We start from the raw sequence: 24102 nt of genomic DNA on the forward strand, positions 1-24102 counted from the left end.
GATTCCTGTCCCTGTTCTAGGACAGAACTGGCACTGTCACAGCTGCTGGCCAGGGACTGGCACAGCTGGTGGCCAGGGAATCCCACCTGTGTCACAGCTGCTGGCCAGGGACTGGCACAGCTGGTGGCCCTGGACTCCTGTCCCTGTCACAGCTGCTGGCCCAGGACTCCTGTCCCTGTCACAGCCAATGGCCAGGGACTGGCACAGCTGGTGGCCAGGGACTCCTGTCCCTACTCTGGGCAGGACTGGCACTGTCACAGATGATGTCCAGGGACTCCTGTCAGTGTCACAGCTGGTGGCCAGGCACTGTCACAGCCCATGGCCCAGCACTCCTGTCCCTGTTCTAGGACAGGACTGGCACTGTCACAGCCCATGGCCCAGCACTCCTGTCCCTGCTGGCACTGTCACAGCCGGTGGCCCAGCACTCCTGTCCCTGTTCTGGACAGGACTGGCACTGTCACAGCCCATGGCCCAGCACTCCTGTCCCTGTTCTAGGACAGGACTGGCACTGTCACAGCCCATGGCCCAGCACTCCTGTCCCTGTTCTAGGACAGGACTGGCACTGTCACAGCCCATGGCCCAGGACTCCTGTCCCTGCTCTGGACAGGACTGGCACTGTCACAGCCCATGGCCCAGGACTCCTGTCCCTGCTGGCACTGTCACAGCCCATGGCCCAGGACTCCTGTCCCTGTTCTAGGACAGGACTGGCACTGTCACAGCCCATGGCCCAGGACTCCTGTCCCTGTTCTAGGACAGGACTGGCACTGTCACAGCCCATGGCCCAGCACTCCTGTCCCTGTTCTAGGACAGGACTGGCACTGTCACAGCCCATGGCCCAGCACTCCTGTCCCTGCTGGCACTGTCACAGCCCATGGCCCAGCACTCCTGTCCCTGTTCTAGGACACGACTGGCACTGTCACAGCCCATGGCCCAGCACTCCTGTCCCTGCTGGCACTGTCACAGCCGGGGCCCTGGACTCCTGTCCCTGTTCTAGGACAGGACTGGCACTGTCACAGCCCATGGCCCAGCACTCCTGTCCCTGCTGGCACTGTCACAGCCCATGGCCCAGGACTCCTGTCCCTGTCCCTGGACAGGACTGGCACTGTCACAGCCCATGGCCCAGCACTCCTGTCCCTGCTGGCACTGTCACAGCCGGTGGCCCTGGACTCCTGTCCCTGTTCTAGGACAGGACTGGCACTGCCAGGTCACAGAGCTGCACCTGCTGCCTCAGCTGCCACCTGCTCTGCAGCTTCAGGGGAGCCAAATGCCGTAGGAGAATAAATAAAAATCCTGGTTTTAGCAGGAAATTCCTCCTCTGCCCTTGCTGAGGCCAGCTGAAATTCAGAATGTTAATCAGTGCTTGTGCTGAATGCCTCGGGGAGAGATCACAGAATCATGGAATGATGGAATGGGCTGGGCTGGGTTAAAACCACCCAGTGCCAACCCCCTTGTCATGGACAGGGACCTTCCATGGGGGATGGCAGGGATCAGGGATCAAGGATCAGGGATCAGGAATTAGAGATCAAGGATCAGGGAGCCATGCAGGATGGCAGGGATCAGGAATTCTGGAGGATGGCAGGGATCAAGGATCAGGGATCATGGAGCCATGGGGGATGGAAGGGATCAGGGATCAAGGATCAGGGATCAGGAATTAGGGATCAGGGATCAGGGAGCCATGGGGGATGGAGGATGGCAGGGATCAGGAATTCTGGAGGATGGCAGGGATCAGGAATCAGGCAGCCATGGGGGATGGCAGGGATCAGGGATCAGGGATTAGGGATCAGGGATTAGGGATCAGGGAGCCATGCAGGATGGCAGGAATCAGGAATTCTGGAGGATGGCAGGGATCAGGAATCAGGAATCAGGGATCAGGGATCAGGGATCAAGGATCAGGGATTAGGGATCAGGGATCAGAGAGCCATGGGGGATGGCAGGGATCAGGAATTCTGGGGATGGAAGGGATCAAGGATCAGGGATCATGGAGCCATGGGGGATGGAAGGGATCAGGGATCAAGGATCAGGGATCAGGAATTAGGGATCAAGGATCAGGGAGCCATGGGGGATGGCAGGATCAGGGGTCAGGGACCAGGGAGCCATGCAGGATGGCAGGGATCAGGAATTCTGGAGGATGGCATGGATCAGGGATCAGGGATCAGGGAGCCATGCAGGATGGCAGGGATCAGGAATTCTGGAGGATTCCATGGATCAGGAAGCGATGGACGCCCAGATCTAAAGGTGTCCATGGAGAGGTTCGTGTCATCTCCACCTGCCCACACTAGGGAGCACCTCCCCAAACTTTGTCCTTTCAGCCCAACAGGGAAATGGCTCCTGGCAGACCACCAGAGACCCCCAGCCCACTGGAGGGCTTGGGAATGAGCTGAACGGAATTCCCATGCAGGAAAATCCCATCTCATTTCCTGCTAGCACCAGGGCTGTCTCAAAGCTCCTGGTGTGGGATTTCAGTGTCCATCCATCACCAAGGGGCTCCAGGAGAGCTGGAGAGGGACTTGGACAAGGGATGAGGGACAGGACACAGGGAATGGCTCCACTGCCAGGGAGTAGAGCTAGGACAAGAGGACGAACATCAGGAAGGTTTTATTCACAGAGGGGGGGATTATTGGAGTGCCCGTCCCAGGAGGTGCCCAAACAAGAACTGGAGGTGGCACTCAGTGCTCCGGGCTGGTGACACGGGGGCATTGGGCACCGCTGGGGCTCAGTGCTCTGGGGGGGCTTTTCCAACCCCAGTGATCCGGTCAGATCGGATATTAAGGCTGGGTGCAGCACCCTGGCCATGGGACGGTGTCCAGTGTCCCTGCAGGTCCGGCTGACCACGGTGCACTGCTGCTGCCGAGCTGTTTGCACACAGTGCGAATTTGTATTCATTTCAGTAGCTGCACTTAAAGCGAATGGTTTTTTTCTCATTAGTGCCACTGGTATTCTGCCAAAAAAAAAGATGTAAAACTTGATTCTGCAGTTTAACGAGATTTTAATGTTTTATGAACATTTTTTTGCGCGTGCAGCAGGGTTGATGTGGGCTATAAAGCCACGATAAATGCCATGGTTGGGTGGTTCGGGTCTGCACTCACATCTGTTGGCACTAAGGGAATTGTGAGTCCGTCCGGTCCCACCCCACGCCCCCTGGTCACTCCCGGTCACTCCCGGTCACTCCGGCCCCGCCCCGGCCCCATCCGGGCACTTCCCCTTCCCGCCAAAACCCGCGCGCGCGCGCTCCCGCAGCCCCGCCCCGCCGCTCCCCGACAGCCAATCAGCGCGCGGGAGGCGGAGCTCGCGCCGCGGCCCCGTCCCCTCAGTGACCAATCAGCGTTCGGGGGGCGGAGCTCGCGGCGCGGCCACGCCCCCTCGCCGACCAATGGCGGCGCGGGCAGGGGGCGGGGCCGGCGCGTGCGCGCGCGGGGCGGGCGCGAGTCCCTGGCGACGGGGCGGCCCCGGCGGGAGCGAGAGCGGGGACGGACGGACAGACGGACACACCGGGACACACCGGGAGACACCGGGACACACCAGGACATGGAGCACGGCCTGCAGCACCAGCAGCAGACGGAGGAGCGCGTCCAGGTGAGCGGGGGTTTGGGCGGGCGGGAGCAGCCGCTCATTGTGCGCGGCGGTTGTGTGCGTGTCCGTGTGTCCATGTGTCCGTATGTCCATGTGTCTGTGTGTCCGTGCGCCACGCCGGTTCTCTCCGTGCTCCTCATCCTGCCGGTTCCGGGCAGCCGGCCCCGTGTCCGCTCCCGCCCCGCGGAAGGGGTTTTAAAGCGTTTTAAAGCGTTTTAAAGGGTTTTTAAGTGTTTGTAAGGGTCACTCCTACCCGGCAAAGGGGCTCTGCTGACCCCCGCCCTACCCTGCAGCGGGGCCCGGGGCTGGCCGGTCCCTCCGTGCCCCGGGACAAGCGCGGCACCGGCTCGGGCTCCTGCTCGCCCGGGAACAGGCGGTGATGTTATACTATAAAGGCGGTGTTGTTATAAAGGCGGTGTTGTTATAAAGGCGGTGCGTTCTGTTATTATGCTGATTAGACTCTAATAAGTGTGAATCGCTCTGTTCCCTGCGGTCAGTGAGTGCGGCTGGCTGTGTCACCCAGCCTGCAGGGGCTGGACTCACGGGCTCTCGGCGTGGTTTGCTTGGAAGGGACATTAAAAATCACCCATCCCATCCCTGCCATGGCAGGGACACTTCACTGCACTGGGAGCTCCAGTGTCCAGCCTGGCCTGGGGTCAGCCCCAGCTGCTCTGGGCACCCTGTGTCCCCACCGTACAGGGAAGGATTTATTCCCAATATCTACTGGGATATCATCTCTCAGCTTTTAATGTAAAGCTTGTCCTCTCAGTATCTGCCAGTTTAAAAAGTTGTTCTTGTGTTTTAAAAGCCACCTTTGAGCACTGGGAGGTTCTGGAGTGTCCCTGGAGCCTTCTGTTCTCCAGGCTGGCTGCATGGAGGGCTCACACCCAGCTCTGTCCATGCAGGGCTCACACCCAGCTCTGTCCATGCAGGGCTCACACCCAGCTCTGTCCATGCAGGGCTCACACCCAGCTCTGTCCATGGAGGGCTCACACCCAGCTCTGTCCATGCAGGGCTCACACCCAGCTCTGTCCATGCAGGGCTCACACCCAGCTCTGTCCATGCAGGGCTCACACAGAGCTCTGTCCATGGAGGGCTCACACCCAGCTCTGTCCATGCAGGGCTCACACAGAGCTCTGTCCATGGAGGGCTCACACAGAGCTCTGTCCATGGAGGGCTCACACAGAGCTCTGTCCATGCAGGGCTCACACCCAACTCTGTCCATGCAGGGCTCACACAGAGCTCTGTCCATGCAGGGCTCACACCCAGCTCTGTCCATGCAGGGCTCACACCCAGCTCTGTCCATGCAGGGCTCACACAGAGCTCTGTCCATGCAGGGCTCACACCCAGCTCTGTCCATGCAGGGCTCACACCCAGCTCTGTCCATGCAGGGCTCACACCCAGCTCTGTCCATGCAGGGCTCACACCCAGCTCTGTCCATGCAGGGCTCACACCCAGCTCTGTCCATGCAGGGCTCACACCCAGCTCTGTCCATGCAGGGCTCACACAGAGCTCTGTGCATGGAGGGCTCACACCCAGCTCTGTCCATGCAGGGCTCACACCCAGCTCTGTCCATGGAGGGCTCACACCCAGCTCTGTCCATGCAGGGCTCACACCCAGCTCTGTCCATGGAGGGCTCACACCCAGCTCTGTCCATGGAGGGCTCACACCCAGCTCTGTGCTCACATCCCTGTGGAGCTGGGAACAGATCTCTGGACATGCTTTCAGTGCCATCCATGCAGGGATCAGTGTCCTGCTGCGCTGGCACCGACTGGGAGCCCTGGGCAGGTCCTTGGTGACTGCTGTCCCCTGCTCTGTCCCCTGCTCTGGCCCTTGTTGATTGCTGTCCCCTGCTCTGTCCCCTGCTCTGGCCCTTGGTGGTTGCTGTCCCCTGGTGATTGCTGTCCCCTGCTCTGGTCCTTGGTGATTGCTGTCCCCTGCTCTGACCCTTGGTGCTTGCTGTCCCCTGCTCTCAGAGAAGTCCCCAGGTGGTGACTCCAGAGCCAGGAAGGATCTCAGAGCTGCAGCAGCCTCGTGGAAATCAGAGGCAGATGCCTTATCAACTTCTAGAAACATTCCCTGGGAGGAAGGACAGGCTGGTGCAGGCTCAGTCTTACCAGGACAAATAATGAAAACTGGGACAAAGGATGGAAACTGGGAGTAACTGGGACACCCTGAAGGCAAGTCTGGCTTTGATGGACATGGGAACTCGGTGCAGTTTCCATAAACCTGCAGAAGGAGCTTCCCTGTGTTTGCAGGAAGGGTAACTTGCCACAGGACAGCAGGGCTGGGTCTTGCTCTGCTGCTTATTCTTGTCTCTAATTAGAAATGATGTTCCTGAGTGCTGATTTACAGGTGGATCTCCCAGCTGTGGTGTTGTAAAGCAGGGAATTTGCCTCCTGTTCCTGGTGCCACCTTGGTCCTGCTCGTCCCAGGGCAGTTTTTGGGGTCCCTTTGGAGAACTGCTCCTTTTGGAGCTGCTGCTGTTTGCTGTGCCCGTTGCTTCCCTCTGTGTTTGTGTTGCCCTGGGGTGTGAGTGCTGCTCTGACAACCTGAGCTGGGCTCTGGCAATCCCAGCTGGAGCTGAGCCCAGCTCTGCTGCTGCTCCCAGGGCTGCAGGTGCAGGATTCCTGCTCTGCCACCTCTGCTGTCCCTTCTGTGCCATTCCCAGCTCATTCCAGAAAATCTGTGCTGGTACCTTGTGGCAGCCCAAGGATCAAGCCCAGCCCAGGAGTGACCTGAGCTGTGCCCTGCTCAGCTGTGCTGGCCCCTGTGCTGTTTTGTCACACGTTGTGACAGATTTGCAGTGGGCTGGGGTTCAAATTGGCTTCAAAAACTTGTCAGCCCTTCCCTCTCCTGTCACTGAGGAGAGCTGGGAATGGTGTCCCAGTTTGAGGTAATTTCAAGGTGTTTTGGCATGGAGTGTAACAGTGGGGAGGAATTCTGTAACCCACAGAATGGCTTCTCTGTTTATGCCACATTTAACATCAGCTTTATCAACTTTGTCCAGTTCCCCTTTCAGTTTGTTTTGATGCTGAGGGTGATTTAAGCCCTGCCCTACCAAGCTTTTGGTTCTACATTGAGCTAAACTTGAGTGTGACAAATGAGACCCAGCAGGATCAGGTTTCTGCTTTTCATTCTTAATGGATGGCTACATTCCAGAATGTCCATAATTCCTTGAAATTCTGCTTTTTCTTTGTTAGAGGTAAGTGGGGATAGCAAGCTAAGGTACCTGCTGACAGAGGTGCCTTTTATTTCAGTGGTGGAAAGATGTAGGGATGAGCATTTCCTAAAAGGTGGAGGACAGTGGGTTGCAAACTCTTTTTTAAGTATGGCTTAAAATAAAGAATAAATGAGAAATCAGGGGATAGTCAGTGCTTTTTTAGCTGTCCAAAGCCGAGAGTGTGAAGCTTCTCATTCCATAAAATAACAGAAATGCTGTTAAATGCTCATTCTGGAGCTGGGATTTGGGCAGCAGGCAGTTGAGGGGCTTTGCACAGGAGTGAAGCTGTGGTGGCAGAGCTGCCCTGGGTGTTATTTGCAGTGGGGCAGGAGCAGGCTGGAGTTGCAGGGCAGTTCTGGGGTTGGTTTCAGGGGCTGCAGCAGCACTGGGAGCTCTGCTGTGTGCTTTATTTTCCCATGAGAGCTTGACCCAGCTGATCTCCCCAGGTCCCTTCTGAGCTGCTCCATGAATCCCAAAATACTCAGTTCAGAATTAACAGAGGGCTCCAGCTCCAGCTGGACAGGAGTGGGGTAACCCACAGTGCTGTGAGCTGTTCCTGCCCTGGCACAAGAGTTTGGGGCTGAGCCTGGGGGGCTCAGGAAAGGGGAGCTGGGATAAACTGGGCGGGTGGGGCTGGGGGAGCTGGGATGGCACCTGAAGGGCCCTGGCTGGTTTTTGGAAGGTGGTGATGAGTGGGGGGGTCTGGGGTCATTGTGGAGCAGGAGGGGTTTGGGGTCACTGCAGGGCAGGGGGGGTTTGGGGTCACTGCAGGGCAGGAGGGGTTTGGGGTCACTGCAGGGCAGGGGGAGTCTGGGGTCACTGCAGGGCAGGAGGGGTTTGGGGTTTGGGGTCACTGCAGGGCAGGAGGGGTTTGGGGTCACTGCAGGGCAGGAGGGGTTTGGGGTCACTGCAGAGGGTGGACAGGGATACATACACTGCAGGGTGAGGGTACAGCAGGATTTCCTGGGTGCACAGGGATGCAAACAGTGCAGGGTGAGGGGTACAGCAGATTTCCTAGGGTACAGCAGGATTTCCTGGGATGCACAGGGTGAGGGTACAGCAGGATTTTCTGGGTTTTCAGGGATGGACACAGCAGGGTGAGGGTACAGCAGGATTTTCTGTGGTACAGCAGGATTTCCTGGGTGCACAGGGTGAGGGTACAGCAGGATTTCCTGGGGTACAGCAGGATTTCCTGGGGTACAGCAGGATTCCCTGTGTGCACAGGGTGAGGGTACAGCAGATTCCCTGGGGTACATCAGATTCCCTGGGTGGCAGCCCAGGTGTGCTTGGGGCAGGCAGTGCTGTTCCCCTCTGCACTTTTGCTTTCCTGGGGCAGACAGGAGCTGAGCTCACAGCAGCACTGTTGCATCTCCCCCTGGATTTGTCCCCTCCATAAATCTGTTGGTGTCAGGAGCCCAGCAGGGGTAATTTCTGTTTTTAGGGGACTCCAAGCCAGCAGCAATCAGCAGAGGTGATTCTCTGACTCTTTAAATCTCTGTTTATTGGTGTGTTCACAGATGAGCTCCCAGTGCTGAGCTGTTTGCCTACAGTGGGAGTTTTTATCCCTTTCAGTAGCTGGATTTAAATGTCATTCATCTTTATCTCATTTGTGCCACTGGGCTTCTGGCCAGAAATGAGATGTAAAACTTGATTCTGCAGTTTAATGGGATTTCGATTTTTTTATGAACGTTTTCTTTGCACATGTAACAGGGTTGATATGGGCTATAAAACCACCATAAAGGGTTGGGCTGTTGTGGATTTTTTTTTTTCCCCCAGATCAATCCCAGCTTTTTCACAGGCCAATCCCTGGTTTTTTTCCCAGGCAAATCCCTGTTTTTTTCCCGGCAAATCCCTGGTTTTTTCCAGAGAATTTCAATTTTCCCAGGCAAATCCCTGTTTTTTTCCTGTGAATTTCAATTTTCCTGGACAAATCCCTGTTTTTTTCCTGTGAATTTCAATTTTCCCAGGCCAATCCCTGTTTTTTCCCAGGTCAATCCCACTTTTCCCAGATCAATCCCAGTTTTTTCCCAGATCAATCCCTGTTTTTTTCCCAGGCAAATCCCTGTGTTTTTCCAGTGAATTTCAATTTTCCCAGGCCAATCCCTGTTTTTTCCCAGGTCAATCCCAGTTTTCCCAGGTCAATCCCTGTTTTTTCCCAGGCAAATCCCAGTTTTTTCCCAGACCAATCCCAATTTTCCCAGACCAATCCCTGTGTTTTTCCTGTGAATTTTAATTTTCCCAGGCCAATCCCTGTTTTTTTCCCAGGCCAATCCCAGTTTTCCTAGATCAATCCCTGTTTTTTTCCCAGGCCAATCCCTGTTTTTTTTCTAGACCAATCCCAGTTTTCCCAGACCAATCCCAGTTTTTTCCCAGCTCAATCCCAGTTTTCCCAGGCCAATCCCAGTTTTCCCAGGCCAATCCCAGTTTTTTCCCAGCTCAATCCCAGTTTTTTCCCAGCTCAATCCCAGTTTTCCCCGACCAATCCCAGTTTATTCCCAGGCAAATCCCAGTTTTTTCCCAGGTCAGTCCCAGTTTTTTCCCAGGTCCATCCCAGTTTTTTCCCAGCTCAATCCCAGTTTTCCCAGATCAATCCCTGTTTTTTTCCCAGGTCCATCCCAGTTTCCCCAGCTCAATCCCAGTTTTTTCCCAGCTCAATCCCAGTTTCCCAGCTCAATCCCAGTTTTCCCAGCTCAATCCCAGTTTTTTCCCAGCTCAATCCCAGTTTCCCCAGTGAGTCCCTGTTTTTTCCCAGGTCAATCCCAGTTTTCCCAGGCCAATCCCAGTTTTTTCCCAGGCCAATCCCAGTTTTTTCCCAGGTCAATCCCTGTTTTTTCCCAGGTCAATCCCAGTTTTCCCAGGCCAATCCCAGTTTTTTCCCAGGCCAATCCCAGTTTTTTCCCAGATCAATCCCTGTTTTTTTCCCAGCTCAATCCCAGTTTTCCCAGGTCCATCCCAGTTTTCCCAGGTCAATCCCAGTTTTCCCAGCTCAATCCCAGTTTTCCCAGCTCAATCCCAGTTTTTTCCCAGGCAAATCCCTGTTTTTTCCCAGCTCAATCCCAGTTTTTTTCCCAGCTCAATCCCAGTTTTTTCCCAGGTCCATCCCAGTTTTCCCAGCTCAATCCCAGTTTTCCCAGGTCCATCCCAGTTTCCCCAGCTCAATCCCAGTTTCCCCAGCTCAATCCCAGTTTTCCCAGCTCAATCCCAGTTTTCCCAGGCCCATCCCAGTTTCCCCAGCTCAATCCCAGTTTTTTCCCCAGCTCAATCCCAGTTTTTTCCCAGGTCAATCCCAGTTTTCCCAGGTCAATCCCAGTTTTCCCAGCTCAATCCCAGTTTTCCCAGGTCCATCCCAGTTTTCCCAGGCCCATCCCAGTTTTCCCAGCTCAATCCCAGTTTTTTCCCAGCTCAATCCCAGTTTTTTCCCAGCTCAATCCCAGTTTTCCCAGCTCAGTCCCAGTTTGTTCCCAGGTCCATCCCAGTTTTCCCAGCTCAATCCCAGTTTTCCCAGACCAATCCCAGTTTTTTCCCAGCTCAATCCCAGTTTTTTCCCAGCTCAATCCCAGTTTTCCCAGCTCAATCCCAGTTTTCCCAGCTCAATCCCAGTTTTCCCAGGCCCATCCCAGTTTCCCCAGTTTGCCCAGTTTGCCTGCCCTGCAGCAGTGGCTGCTGACTCCCAGTGGCACCAGGCTCTCACTGCACTGCAGACCAGGCACAAAGGGCAGGCTGGAAAGTTTAATTTACCTCTTGTTTGTGCCAGCTTTTACATTTTGAATCGCTGCCACGTTCAGTTTGGGCACAGAATAATTCACAAATGCCAAGCAGAGATTTCAGAGTCCCAGGTAACAAAACCAGGGCAGCAGGGAGCAGCCCTGGGGGTGCCAGGGGGGTTAAATTGGATATTGGGGGGAATTTCCTCCCAGAATGGGCTGGCAGTGCTGCAGTCAGAATCCCTGGGATGTTCAGAGCAGGAGTGGCTGTGGTTGGGGCTGTGCTTGGAGGTGTTGGATAAATCAGAATATTTCTGATGTCCTGGCAGATCAGATAATTGGCATTAATTACCTGGGGACATCTCCCCCTTGCCTACCCAGATTTTTGCTTTGCTCTCCCATGTTCTGCTCTGGGATATCTCAGTGGTCTGTGGGGCACAATAACACAGCAGAGCTGACCTGGATGTTCAAAGTGGTTCAGTAACTTTGATATTTCTGTCCCTGAGCTGCAGTGAGAGTTCAGAGCTGCTTTTCCAGCTCTTTAATTCAAGGCACTGTGCTGTGGGGGTGGCTGGAGCTGTTCAGCTTTATTTCTGTCTTTTCCCCTCTTTGTGTATTTAGCAGCAGAACCAGTGTATTGAATTGCAGGCAGAAATTGTTGTTAAATTTCCTTCATTTAATTTGAAGGATTTGGGAGCGCTCAGAGATGATTGAACCCATTTAGTAAATCTTTCCTCCTGCTTCTCTGTGCCCTGGCACACCCAGTGCTAACGTGGGGCCATTTCCCACCCTGGGCTCTTTCCTTTATGGTGCCCTCTGGAGTGAGGATTGGAGCTGGAATAATTCCTGATGGATTGATTATCCCGTGATTCACCCCATGGGGAGCACAGCTCAGCTGGGATGTGTCCAGAAGGGATGGATGGTGTTTTCTGGAGGTGTCCCAGGGGTTCTGGAGTGGCTCTGGGTGCTCTGGGGAGGGGAGCAGGCTCAGCTGGGGCTCCATGGGCTGGGGGAGCTTTTCCAGCCTCAGGGATCCCAGTGTTCCATCATCCTGGATTCAGTCTCAGGCTGGCTTTGGATCCTCCCCAGAGCATCACATTTGGGTAAACAGAGGTGGGTGAATGCTCTGCTGGAAAACTCAGCATTCTGCTTTCTTTGAAGGAAATTTGGAAAGAGCAAACTCCAATGGAATTGTAGCTTTTTCCTGGAATGATTTTATGGAATGTATTGGTGCTGTAGAAACCCAGAATGATTTGGGTGGAAGGGATCTTAAATCCCATCCCATTCCCATGGCAGGGACACTTCCCACTGTCCCCAAAGTCCAGCCTGGCACAGCAAACCTGGGAATTGCAGCCCAGGCAGGAATTCCTTGCCCAGATCCCAGCCCCATCTCCCCTTTCCCAGTGCAGCCATTCCCTGTGTCCTGTCCCTGAATCCCTGTGGGACCCCTGGCCATGGTTCCTGTGATGATCCAAGGGTGGCACAGGTCAGACAGTGACCCTGGGGGTTGCTCTGACATTTGCAGTGCCTGCTCCAGAGCTGGGTTTGCTCCCTGGTTTTGGAGCTTTGGGCTTGCTGGGTGCTGCTTTTTCGGGGTTGGTGGACTGTGGAGAATTCCTGATTATAAATACATTCCTTTCTCTATTTATCTCCCTTCCACCCCCTAACCAAACCTTCCTCTGCCACCCCCAGGAGCACTGCAGGCAGTTCTGGAGCTTGGGGCACTTGGATAAGAAGTGGGGACAAACTGAGGTGGGAATGGGAATGAACAAACCTGGGTGGGGTTGGAGTGTTTTGTGATATTCTCTGTTGTCCTGGGTGTTTTCTCCTTCCTCAAATAATAAAAAAAAGAATATTTCCTGCTTAGATCCATGAGGTGCATGCTGCAAACCTTCTGAATTCTGCTCCAGCAGGAATTAACTCCCAAACATCCTTGTGTGCAGTTCTGTGCAGGCCCCTCTGTGTTTGGGGCTCAACATTGCTGTGACAGTGCCAGCCCCCATGAATCAGAGCTGCAGCAGGCAGTCATTATCTGAGTGTGATCCACACCTTTATTCCAGGGCTCGTTTCACCTGCTCATTCAGGCTGCAGAGCCCTGGGATTGTGGGTGTTCCTGTGCCTGTCTCAGTGTGTGGGCAAAGATAAATGGGATTGTGGGGCATTGCACAGCAAAATGTGGATTCTGCTGGGGTCAGATGGGACAGGGACAGCTCTGCTGCCCCACACCTCTGTGCCTGCACAGCCAATGTGGGTCCTGGGGTCAGATGGGGCAGGGACAGCTCTGCTGTCACACACCTCTGTGCCTGCACAGCCAATGTACATCCTGGGGTCAGATGGGGCAGGGACAGCTCTGCTGCTGCCACACCTCTGTGCCTGCACAGCACAGTGGGTGTCGGTGACTTTAGCCAGGGTCAGTGACTTTAGGTGACTTTAGCCAGGGTTGGTGACTTTAGCCAGTGCAGGTGCAGTGGGATGTCCCTGGGATGTCCCTGTGGGTCCCTGGGATGTCCCTGTGGGTCCCTGGGGTGTCCCTGTGGGTCCCTGGGATGTCCCTGGGGTGTCCCTGGGATGTCCCTGTGGGTCCCTGGGGGGTCCCTGGGATGTCCCTGGGGTGTCCCTGGGATGTCCCTGTGGGTCCCTGGGGTGTCCCTGTGGGTCCCTGGGATGTCCCTGGGATGTCCCTGGGATGTCCCTGTGGGTCCCTGGGGTGTCCCTGGGATGTCCCTGTGGGTCTCTGGGGTGTCCCTCTGGGTCCCTGGGATGTCCCTGTGGATCCCTGGGATGTCTCTGGGATGTCCCTGTGGGTCCCTGGGGTGTCCCTGTGGGTCCCTGGGGTGTCCCTGGGGTGTCCCTGTGGGTCCCTGGGATGTCCCTGTGGGTCCCTGGGATGTCTCTGGGATCAGTGGGATATCCCTGGGGTGTCCCTGAGTGTCCCTGGGGTGTCCCTGTGGGTCCCTGGGATGTCCCTGTGGATCCCTGGGATGTCTCTGGGATGTCCCTGTGGGTCCCTGTGAGTCCCTGGGATGTCCCTAGGATATCTCTGGGATCCCTGGGGTGTCCCTGGGGTGTCTCTGTGGGTCCCTGGGATGTCCCTGGGGTGTCCCTGGGGTGTCCCTGGGGTGTCCCTGTGGGTCCCTGGGATGTCCCTGGGATGTCCCTGTGGGTCCCTGGGGTGTCCCTGTGGATCCCTGGGATGTCCCTGGGGTGTCCCTGGGGTGTCCCTGTGGGTCCCTGTGTGTCCCTGGATCAGCCATCCCTCAGGAAGCTGCTGCTGCCAGGCTGTGCTGAGCTGGGCTGGCTTGGCTGAGGGTTAATGACATGATTGCAATTAGTGGCGGTGCTTTATGTGCAATCCAGACCTCGCTGTCTCAGATCTACCACACACTGAGCTGCTCTGGGAATTCCCTCAGCTCCCAGGTGTCACAATGCTGAGTGTTATCAGCCTGGTCTAAATAAAAAAAATAAAATTGGATTTCCAGATGGCTGTGTAAAAATCCTGGCTCATACAGCAAAACTCTGCTGTGGGGAGGAGCTCTGACACCTTGGTGGTGTCTGCACAGGCAGAGGAGCTTCAGCAGGGACAGTGCTGGGCTTTTACAGCTCCCTGCGAGAGCTCCCTGCTGTTATTCATCAATTAGCACATTTTAGCTTCTTGTTCCAGGCTGGGGATTAAATGCACAAGGGGGAATTTCTTGTTGGGACTGAGATGTTTATTAGTTCTGATCTATATTGCAGACTGTGAGTTCTACAGCACTTCAAGGGATCAAAGTAAAAATGGAGCCCAAATCAAAAATGGAACCCAGACTAAAAATGGAGCCCCAAACTGAAAATCGAACCCCAAACTGAAAATGGAGCCCAAACTAAAAATGGAACCCCAAACTAAAAATGGAGCCCCAAACAGAAAATGGAGCCCCAATTAAAAATGGAGCCCAAACTAAAAATGGAGCCCAGACTGAAAATGGAGCCCCATCTCTCTCTCCAAGGCCTTTTAGGGATAAATTGTCCAATTAAGAAATGACACCTGAATTATTTTCACTTTTAACCAATGCCCAACCCCCCGTGGCTCACAGTGTGGAATTTTCTGTCCAGTCTCACAAAATCCCCCAAAGCCATGAAGGAGAAGGTGAAGGAGAAGGACAAAGCTCTGCCCTAGAGCCCCACCTTGCTTTATATTTATATTTATTATTTATTATTTATATTTATTATTTATTATTTATATTTATTATTTATATTTATTATTTATATTTATTATTTATATTTATTATCCATTCCAGCCCTGCCCCTGTGAGTGTCCCCCTGTGATCTCACACCCTTCTGTCCCCCCTGCACCCCCATGGTCCCAGCTCTGCCATTCCACTCTGGAAGCTTCTCCACAGCCTCAGGAGCAGGGCAGAGCTCTGCTGGGCTCAGAAACTCTCACATTCTCATTTTCCAGGGTCCCAGCTGTGAGCTGTGGTTCTTCCATGGCCCAGCTGGCACAGATTTAGGAGATTTAGGAGCAGTATTTTGGTTTTTTTGCTGCAGTCTCACCCAGCCTCGGTGCTTCCCTCCCGCAGGAGCAGCTGGATGCAGAGGGGCAGCACAGCTGGCACAGCTGGCACAGCTGGCACAGCTGGAGCCTGGCTGGGTTCCCCACGCTGGAGGAGGGGCTGCTGTCCTGTGCAGAGCCCTCTGCAGCCCCAGCCTCACCCCTGGGTGAGTTCACAGGGATTGCTGCACACTTCGGGCTGTGCTGCTCCTGGGTTGGGATTTCTGCTCTGGGAGTGAGGGTTGGGACATGAAATTTGGGAATGGTGAAATTTGGGAATGGTGAAATTTGGGAATGGTGAAATTTGGGAATGGTGAGGGTTGGGAATAATGAAATTTGGGAATGGTGAGGGTTGGGACATGAAATTTGGGAATGGTGAGGGTTGGGAATAATGAAATTTGGGAATGGTGAGGGTTGGGACATGAAATTTGGGAATGGTGAGGGTTGGGAATAATGAAATTTGGGAATGGTGAGGGTTGGGAATGGTGAGGGTTGGGAATAATGGAGGTTTGGGAATGGTGAGCTTTGGGAATAATGAGGTTTGGGGAGTGAGGTTTGGGAATAATGAGGTTTGGGGAGTGAGGTTTGGGAATAATGAGGTTTGGGGAGTTTGGGGAGTGAGGTTTGGGAATGGTGAGGGTTGGGAATGGTGAGGGCTGGGGATGGTGAGGGTTGGGGAGTGAGGTTTGGGAATGAGATTTGGGAATAATGAGGTTTGGGGAGAAGGGTTTGGGAATGGTGAGGATTGGGGGTTGAGGTTTGGGAATAATGAGGTTTGGGAATGGTGAGATTTGGGAATAGTGAGGTTTAGGGGTGAGGTTTGGGAATAGTGAGGATTGGGAATAATGAGCTTTGGGAGTGAGGTTTGGGAATGGTGAGGTTTGGGAATAATGAGGTTTGGGAATAGTGAGGATTGGGAATAATGAGGTTTGGGAATGGTGTTTGGTGTGGTTTTGTTATCCAAGCCCCCCTCAAGGTGACAGGAAGGGTCTGTGTGCCTTCCCTGGATCTTCCAACAGTGAGCAGGTTCCTTTTGTCCCAGGGAAAGCCTGGCTCCTGTCTTCCTGTGGAATTAGCAATAAATCTTATTTATTTAATTTGTTATTATTTAAGCTGCTAGAGGATGCAGGTTCCCCCTGGCAGTGCCCCAGGGCTGGAGCAGCCTGGGCACTGGGATTTCCCTGTCCCTGTAAAATCCCTCCCACCCAAACCATGCTGCTGCTTTTATTCCTCCCTGCTCCCCTTGGCCCTGGCTGCAGTTTCTGCTGCTGAGGCTTTGCAGCTCTGGCTCAGTTCAGCCCAGTTCTGCCTCTCCTGCTCCTTTTCACATCTGATCCCAGCATTCAGGGGGGCTTGGAGAAATCCCAGGGTTTAACATTTCACCTTGGTTCCATTTTGTGTGCACTCAGAGTGTCCTGGGGGCAGCTCACCTCGCTGGAAACACAATTTAAAAATGCTCTTCCCAGCCCAGGGTGGTTCTGCTTGCACTGGTCCCTGAGGATTTTCCTTTGGGACTCACTTTTCCAGGATGTGGCTGGAGCTGGGGAGTGAAGGTGCCTCCAAAGCTGCTCAGCTTCACCAGTTTCTGCACAAACAAACAAATTATTGAGAGACAAATAACATAATTGTGATATTTTCTGTGCTTACAGCTAAGTGCACGTTGAGCTGTGCAATTTGCCATTACCTGTGTGTAGCTGAGTTTTTTTTGGGGTTTTGTTTGGGAGTTAAACAGCTCTTGAGAGCCAGGGAGTTGAACTTGGGCTGTTGCATTCCCTGCAAGGATTGAGCTGGCTTTTGGTGACTTTGGTGATGTGGTTTAAAAGATTTCAGTGAGTTCATTCCCAGCAGCAGTGAGCACTGACTGCTCTGCTCTGGAGCCACCTGGGAGATGTTTCTGAGTTTTTCTCCTCCCTGGAAGGAGCCCATCCCTGGGTGTCCCCCCAGGCAGCTGCAGGGCTGTGTGTGCACCCCAGGCATGAATAAATCCTGATTTTGGGGGCTCAGGCAGGTCTCAGGGTGGGAGGACAGGGAAGGCTGGCCGTGCCCCCTCCTGTGGGCAGGGTTCTTGTGTTTGCTGTGGTTTTATTTCCCCCATTACTGCTGTTTAGGAACTGGGAGCCATTTAATCAGGATGAGCTCCTGGTTTGTCCAGCCTTGTGTTGGCAGTGCTGGGGGTGAGGAGCAGAGGGGCTCAGGATGTGATGGGAGCTGAGAGCCCCTCCTGGGCTGATCTGAGCCATGGGCAGGGGCTGCAGGCTCTGGGTGAGCTCTGAGCTCCCAGGGGCAGGCAACCATCACTGCAATGCTCATTTATTCCTCCTTCTCCTCAAGAAGTGCCTTGGCTTTGGTGGCAGCAGGGGAGGGATGGCAGTGCCAGCTGTACTCAAGTGCTCCTGCTGCTCCTTGAGCAGCCTGGCAGAGCTGAGCCCTTGTTGTTGTTTGCCTTCCTTTTTTATCCCCCCAAATGGCAGTGTGGCATTCAGAGCTGTCAGCAGCCTGCAGAAAAATCAACAGCCCAGCTCTGCCTGCTCAGTGAGCTCCACTCTGCAGCTCCTGACCCTGGGCTGGAGCAGGAAAAATCCCTGTGGTGACACCAGGGGCTCTGGGAGAGCAGCACGGGCATCACTGCCTGCTGCAGCCTGGGCTCTGCTGAGCATGGCCCCAGGATCCTTCCTGGGTATCCTAAATGTGCTCCAGGATCCTTCCTGAGATCCTGAATGTGCTTCAGGATCCATCCTGAGATCCTGAATGTGCTCCAGGATCCTTCCTGAGATCCTGAATGTGCTTCAGGATCCATCCTGAGATCCTGAATGTGCTCCAGGATCCTTCCTGGGCATCCTGAATGTGCTGAGCATGGCCCCAGGATCCTTCCTGAGATCCTGAATGTGCTCCAGGATCCATCCTGAGCATCTCAAATGTGCTGAGCACAGCCTCAGGATCCACCCTGGGTATCCCAAATGTGCTCCAGGATCCTTCCTGGGTATCCTAAATGTGCTCCAGGATCCTTCCTGGGCATCCTGAATGTGCTGAGCACAGCCTCAGGATCCACCCTGGGTATCCTAAATGTGCTCCAGGATCCATCCTGAGATCCTGAATGTGCTCCAGGATCCATCCTGGGCATCCCAAATGTGCTCCAGGATCCTTCCTGGGCATCCTAAATGTGCTCCAGGATCCTTCCTGAGATCCTGAATGTGCTTCAGGATCCATCCTGAGATCCTGAATGTGCTCCAGGATCCTTCCTGGGCATCCTGAATGTGCTGAGCACAGCCCCAGGATCCTTCCTGAGATCCTAAATGTGCTGAGCACAGCCTCAGGATCCTTCCTGGGATCCTAAACATGCTCCAGGATCCACCCTGAGCCCTTTGAGCATCCCCAATGTGCTGAGCACGGCCTCAGGATCCATCCTGAGATCCTAAATGTGCTCCAGGATCCATCCTGGGCATCCCCAACGTGCTGAGCACAGCCTCAGGATCCACCCTGGGTATCCCAAATGTGCTTCAGGATCCATCCTGGGCATCCTGAATGTGCTCCAGGATCCATCCTGAGCATCCTAAATGTGCTCCAGGATCCTTCCTGAGATCCTGAATGTGCTGAGCACAGCCTCAGGATCCATCCTGAGCATCCCAAATGTGCCCAGGATCCATCCTGAGCCCTCTGAGCATTCCAAATGTGCTCCATGATCCACCCTGAGATCCTAAATGTGCCCAGGATCCATCCTGAGATCCTAAATGTGCTGAGCACAGCCTCAGGAGCCCCTGAGCATCCCAAACGTGCCCAGAATCCTTCCTGAGCATCCCAAATATGCCCAGGATCCATCCTGAGCATCCTAAATGTGCTCCATGATCCATCCTGAGCCCTCTGAGCATCCCAAACGTGCCCAGGATCCATCCTGAGCATCCTAAATGTGTTCCAGGATCCATCCTGAGCATCCCAAATGTGCTGCAGCACAGCCTAGGATCCCCTGAGCATCCTAAATGTGCTCCAGGATCCTTCCTGAGCCCTCTGAGCATCCCAAATGTGTTCCAGCACAGCCTCAGGATCCATCCTGAGCATCCTAAATGTGCTGCAGCACAGCCTAGGAGCCCCTGAGCATCCCAAACGTGCCCAGGATCCATCCTGAGCCCTCTGAGCATCCCAAATGTGCTCCAGGATCCATCCTGAGCATCCCAAATGTGCTCCCAGGATTTCTGCCCCAGAGGAGAAGCAGGGACTGACACACAGGAGGTTCTTGTGCTGTGTGAAAAAGTGAAAAGCCAAAGGAGGCAGAGCTGGACAGGGCTGTGGGATTGGGCTGGGAAGGGTTTGGGTTGGATTGAGAATGGTTTGGGTTGGGAATGATTTGGGCTGGGTTGGGAATGGTTTGATCTGGGAATGGTTTGGGTTGGGTTGGGAATGGTTGGATTGGGAATGGTTTGGGTTGGGTTGGGAATGGTTTGGGTTGGGTTGGGAATGGTTTGGATTGGGAATGGTTTGGGTTGGGTTGGGAATGGTTGGATTGGGAATGGTTTGGGTTGGGTTGGGAATGGTTTGATCTGGGAATGGTCTGGGTTGGGAATGGTTTGATCTGGGAATGGTTTGGGTTGGGAATGGTTTGGGTTGGGAATGGTTTGATCTGGGAATGGTTTGGGTTGGGAATGGTTGGATTTGGAATGGTTGGATTGGGAATGGTTTGGGTTGGGCTGGGAATGGTTTGGGTTGGGTTGGGAATGGTTTGGATTGGGAATGGTTTGGGTTGGGATGGGAATGGTTTGATCTGGGAATGGTCTGGGTGGGATCTCTGGAGCAGGGCAGGGAATTTGGGAATTTTGGCTCCTGAAGAGCCTCAGTGCAGGGAGAGTTTCCTGTTCCTGCTCTGCCTGGAGAACCTTCAGTCACTTTTTCATCTCTTGGAGTTTGCTAACACAAATGTCGAGTGGCACTTGGGTTTTGTTGGTACAACAGAGCCTGCAAGCTCTGATTTATCAGCCAGATGTTGTGATTTGTGGGGTCTGTACGTGCACATTTGCTTTATTAATTTATACACACAAGAGATTGGCAACATCTGCTTTTGACAGCTTTTTACCCCAATTATTCTCTGCTCCCTCCCTTAGTCCTCTTTGTTTCTTCAAAGCACATCCAGGTTTGGGGGTTCTTTAGTGTGGAAAAATCTTTTAATCACTCCTGCTTTTCAATTAGCTTGAAAATACATTTTCATTCAAGGGGAGCAGTAAGCTGAAATCAGAAACTCTTGCTTTCCTCTTCTCTTGCATGAAAATAAAGAGGCAGCTCTGCCACCTGAAGTGTGCCATGATGGAGCTGGTCTGATAACTGCCATTGATATTATTTGTTCATTAATGTCCTTTTAAATGGAAAACAAGATTTGGGAATGGAGAAACAGAGAGTGGGGAAGGCACCAGGGGGATCCTTGGTTGGTAAAGAAAGAAAAGGTGATGGGAAAAAATCCAGTGAGATCCCACCTGGAAATCAGGAGGGAGGAGCAGGATGGCACAGAAGGAATTGTAGGATAAATTTGGGATGGCACAGAAGGAATTTCAGGATAAGTTGGGGATGGCACAGAGGGAATTTTAGGATAAATTTGGGATGGCACAGAAGGAATTTTAGGATAAATTAGGGATGGCACAGAAGGAATTTTAGGATAAGTTGGGGATGGCACAGAAGGAATTTTAGGATAAGCTAGAGATGGCACAGAAGGAATTTTAGGATAAGTTGGGGATGTCACAGAAGGAATTTTAGGATAAGCTGGAGATGGCACAGAAGGAATTTTAGGATAAATTTGGGATGTCACAGAAGGAATTTTAGGCTAAATTTGGGATGTCACAGAAGGAATTTTAGGCTAAATTTGGGATGGCACAGAAGGAATTTTAGGATAAGTTGGGGATGGCAGTGCCAGGAGTGAGTGGTTGGAGACCTGGATTTGTTATGGGATAAGAAAATTGGATTTAATCTGGGATGGGGGAGGCTGCAGGGGTTTAAGGGGGGGATTCCCTCCCCTTCCCTGCAGATGGGATCTTTGGGATGTGGGACTGGGATCTTTGGGAATATGAAGCTGGGATATTTGGGATTTTGAGGCTGGGATCTTTGGGGATGTGGGACTGGGATCTTTGGAGATGTGAAGCAGGGATCGTTTGTGATATGAATCTGGGATCTTTGGGATTATGAAGCTGGGATATTTGGGATTTTGAACCTGGGATCTTTGGGGATGTGGAATTGGAATCTTTGGGGATTTGGAGCTGGAATCTTTGGGACTGTGGGGCTGGGATCTCTGGGAATATGAATGTGGGATTGTTTGGAATATGAATCTGGAATCTTTGGGGATTTGGAGCTGGGATCTTTAGGATTTCGAGGCTGGGATCTTTGGGGATGTGGAACTGGGATCTCTGGGAATATGAATCCGGGATCTTTGGGATTTTGAGGCCGTGCTGGCAGCTCTCAGTGCCCTGGGGTGTTTTTCTCTCCCCCAGATGTCCAGGAGAGCAGATTCTCCCCCTGCCTGCCCCTGCTGCTGAGCCCAGCCCCGGCTGAGTCGTTCCTGCAGGGATCCCAGCTGGATTTCCTCCCCTTGAGGTGGGTTGGGGTTGCTGGGGCTGTTCCTTTCCCCGTGGTCTGCCCTGGGTGGTGGATAATGGATAAAGAGTGGATAATGAATGGATAATAAATGGATAATGAATGGATAATAAATGGCTAATGGCACTTTGGGCACAGGAATGGGGGTTTGGGCACAGGGGACACCTCTGGATTTTGCTGTCAGAGGAGCTGGAACAAGGGAAGGCAGGACCAGGCTCTCTGAGCCTGCTGGGGTAACCAAGAAATTGGGAAAATGAGGAACTCCCCCCTCTTCAGCATCCCTGCAGCTTTCTTAGGCTCTGGAATAAACTTCCTGAGATTCTGGGGACACAAACCAGGTTTCTGTGTTTACAGGAGTAAAACACACGTGGGTGTAAATAAAATGTACAAACAGAATATAAATGTACAAAGCACAGTGTTGTGGTTTGTATGTGCTGTATGTGTGTAATTAACACCACAAATTTGGGTTGAAATCATAAAGAAAGAACTGTTTCAGTAACAGGATTTGTCACCTTCATTGCGAGGTGCTCTGCTTGCATGGGATAATATTTATTAGGGTTTGATAAATTAGGGTTTAATGTAAAGGAACTATTAATTAAGCAATCCCCAGTGTGAGTATTAGAACTTTATAGCAATATGTTTCTTATCTGAAGAGACCTGGCTGCTTTTATATCCTTTAAAAAATAATTGATGTAATGAACTGAAGCAGGTGATTTATATTAAAAAATCACAGGCAAGCTCAGATTTGTGTAAGTACATATTGCATATTTTACTTAGCTAATTTTATTTATTTATGTAACCAATAACAGGCAGTCAATAAAAAATGCTTCAGTTCTGAACAGGTTGAAAAATGCTGCCATACTAAGTAGAAATTGTATTATTAATATTGTTATATTGTTAATAATATTAATGATATATTAATAATTATAATTATTAATATTGAGCTTTTATTTTATAGGAGATATTTTGTTATTTCTTGCATTCCTTCAGGTTTTTCCCCTCCAGGGGAGGCACTTGTGTGAATGTTGCTGATCCCCAGTTGTCCCCTGAGGTTTTTTTGGCTGTGATTTCAACCAGAGAACTGAAAGAAATAACCAGAAATTCTCTTTTCTTGTCCCTTCCAGAGCCACCCCAGATGTTTCTGGAGCATCCCTGGAGCAGGGGGGAGCATCCCCAGCCCCTCCCAGTTCATCCCAGCATCCCCAGCCCACGGGTCCTGGGGGGGATCCAGCACAGGCAGCTGCAGAGGGGCACAGCTGGAGCACAGCTGGCAGGGCTGGTCACTGCCCTGGTCACTGCCCTGGTCACTGCCCTGGTCACTGCCCTGGTCACCCCTCCCAGGACACTGCTGGCCCAGCTGCTGCCTCTGAGCTCTCACAGAAGGACAGGGAGCCCCCAGGGCAGGAGGAATCCTCCTCCTCATCCTCATCCTCCTATAAAACTGCTGTGACCAAACTGCTGGGGCAGAGTGGGAGGGGGCTGCAGCAGGAGCAGGGGGCTGCCAGGGGGCTGCAGCAGGAGCAGGGGGCTGGGAAGGGGCTGCAGCAGGAGCAGGGGGCTGGGAAGGGGCTGCAGCAGGAGCAGGGGGCTGGGAAGGGGCTGCAGCAGGAGCAGGGGGCTGGGAAGGGGCTGCAGCAGGAGCAGGGGGCTGGCAGGGGGCTGCAGCAGGAGCAGGGGGCTGGGAAGGGGCTGCAGCAGGAGCAGGGGGCTGGGAAGGGGCTGCAGCAGGAGCAGGGGGCTGGGAAGGGGCTGCAGCAGGAGCAGGGGGCGGGGAAGGGGCTGCAGCAGGAGCAGGGGGCTGGCAGGGGGCTGCAGCAGGAGCAGGGGGCTGGGAAGGGGCTGCAGCAGGAGCAGGGGGCTGGGAAGGGGCTGCAGCTGGTGCAGGGGGCTGGCAGGGGGCTGCAGCAGGAGCAGGGGGCTGGGAAGGGGCTGCAGCAGGAGCAGGGGGCTGGGAAGGGGCTGCAGCAGGAGCAGGGGGCTGGGAAGGGGCTGCAGCAGGAGCAGGGGGCTGGGGGGGCAGCAGGAGGCCTGGGGGAGCAGGAGGAGGGCAGGAAGGTGCCTGCTTTGTCAGATGGTTGCTCTGGTGGGCTGGGGCAGGGCTGGGCTCAGAGCTGGGCTCAAAGCTGGGCTCAGAGCTGGGCTCAGGGTGCTGGGGCAGGGGGGCAGGAGCCTGGGCTGGGCTCTGGGGGGCCCAGGGCTGGCCCTGGGGAGCTGCAGGAGCCAGCAGGGAGGATGGGCACAGGGGCTGCAGGGACAGGGGCTGGTGGCACAGAACCTCCTGGCACAGGGGCTGGTGGCACAAGGGCTGGTGACACAGGAGCAGGTGGCCCAGGGCGTGTAGGTGGCACAGGGGTTGGTGGCACAGAGGCTGCAGGGACAGGGGCTGCAGACACAGGGGCTGCTGGCACAGAGCCTGGTGGCACAGGGGCAGGTGACACAGAGCCTGGTGGCACAGGAGCTGGTGGCACAGAGCCTGGTGGCACTGCCAGGCAGCCCCAGGGCGCTGCCCCCAG

The 24102-nt window shown here is 53.8% G+C and overlaps 1 long non-coding RNA gene across 1 annotated transcript; it reads left to right on the top strand.

Moving 5' to 3' along the window:
• The first annotated feature begins 15056 nt into the window (after positions 1-15056).
• LOC116996171 lies at positions 15057-22803 on the top strand. Its single transcript, XR_004417893.1, has 3 exons — positions 15057-15192; positions 21487-21589; positions 22714-22803. It is a non-coding gene; the product is annotated as an uncharacterized LOC116996171 (long non-coding RNA).
• The last annotated feature ends 1299 nt before the right edge of the window (positions 22804-24102 follow it).

The sequence above is a fragment of the Catharus ustulatus genome, chromosome 5 (genome assembly GCF_009819885.2).
Source record: "Catharus ustulatus isolate bCatUst1 chromosome 5, bCatUst1.pri.v2, whole genome shotgun sequence".
Lineage (NCBI taxonomy): Eukaryota > Metazoa > Chordata > Aves > Passeriformes > Turdidae > Catharus > Catharus ustulatus.